This window comes from Rhinopithecus bieti, unplaced genomic scaffold (assembly GCF_001698545.2).
Source record: "Rhinopithecus bieti isolate Rb0 unplaced genomic scaffold, ASM169854v2 scaffold_17773, whole genome shotgun sequence".
Taxonomy (NCBI): Eukaryota; Metazoa; Chordata; class Mammalia; order Primates; family Cercopithecidae; genus Rhinopithecus; species Rhinopithecus bieti.
The window spans coordinates 5,935-7,016 of NW_016808838.1; the positions used below are offsets into that span (position 1 = coordinate 5,935).

The 1,082-nt window shown below is 44.2% G+C and overlaps 1 pseudogene across 1 annotated transcript; it reads right to left on the bottom strand.

Moving 5' to 3' along the window:
* Positions 1 to 347: 347 nt before the first annotated feature.
* LOC108539098 (general transcription factor II-I repeat domain-containing protein 2B pseudogene) lies at positions 348 to 679 on the bottom strand (annotated as a pseudogene). The gene has a single exon (XR_001888280.1). The product of XR_001888280.1 is annotated as a general transcription factor II-I repeat domain-containing protein 2B pseudogene (transcript).
* Between the last annotated feature and the right edge of the window lie 403 nt (positions 680 to 1,082).

Below are 1,082 nucleotides of genomic sequence, written 5' to 3' on the forward strand. Positions count from 1 at the left end.
CGAGGCTGAGGCAGGAGAATGGCATGAACCCGGGAGGTGGAGCTTGCAGTGAGCTGAGATCGCGCCATTGCACTCTAGCCTGGGCGACAGAGCGAGACTCCGTCTCAAAAAAAAAAAAAAAAAAAGGAAAAAAGGAGTAATTGTATAATGGTTATTAATAGGTAGTGATACACAACAAGCTCTGGAAAAGCTTTTCCCCTTCCTTTGGAAAGGACTAAAGTAAGAGTATTTTGTTAAAATGTGTGTTTATTTTAGGAATTAAAGATAATTTGTTCTATGTCCTTGAAATTTATTCTAAGAAACCAGAGTACTGCTGAGGACCCAGCACAAAATAAAATGACCATTTGTCTTGGGCTCTGCAGTGTTAAGCAGTGTTTGGTAAGCTGAATCCAAGAAGATGTGTTAGGATCGTTTCTAGGAGAATGCTTAGGATATCTCAGAAGACTACGGAAGTTTTGCCTGCAATCCTTTTGAGATTGGGAATACAAAGGATAAAATTACAACACCTACAGTATTTTGCAAAATCTTTCTGAAAATCCGTCCTGGCATTAACAAAAGCACATCCTCTCTCGGTTCCGACGACAAACACGTCTGTTTCGTACACTGCGATGCAGGCCACTTCTACCTTGGACTTGGCCAGTTCTTTACACTGAAACAGAAACAAAAGGGGATGTATTATCTACAAGGGCAGATCCAAGTTCGCGGTGCCTGGGAGGCCTGCTTTAAGAATACAAAATTAGGGCCGGGCGCGGTGGCTCACGCCTGTAATCTCAGCAGTTTGGGAGGCAGAGACGGGAGGATCACGAGGTCAGGAGATTGAGATCGTCCTGGCTAACAAGGTGAAACCCCGTCTCTACTAAAAATACAAAAAAAATTAGCCGGACGTGGTGGCGGGCGCCTGTAGTCCCAGCTATTTGGGAGGCTGAGGCAGGAGAATGGCATGAACCCGGGAGGCGGAGCTTGCAGTGAGCCGAGATCGCGCCACTGCACCCCAGTCGGGGGGAAAGACCCAGACTCAATCCAAAAAAAAAAAAAAAAAAAAAAAAAAAAATTAGGTAGCAAAAGGAATATTTATTTATTTT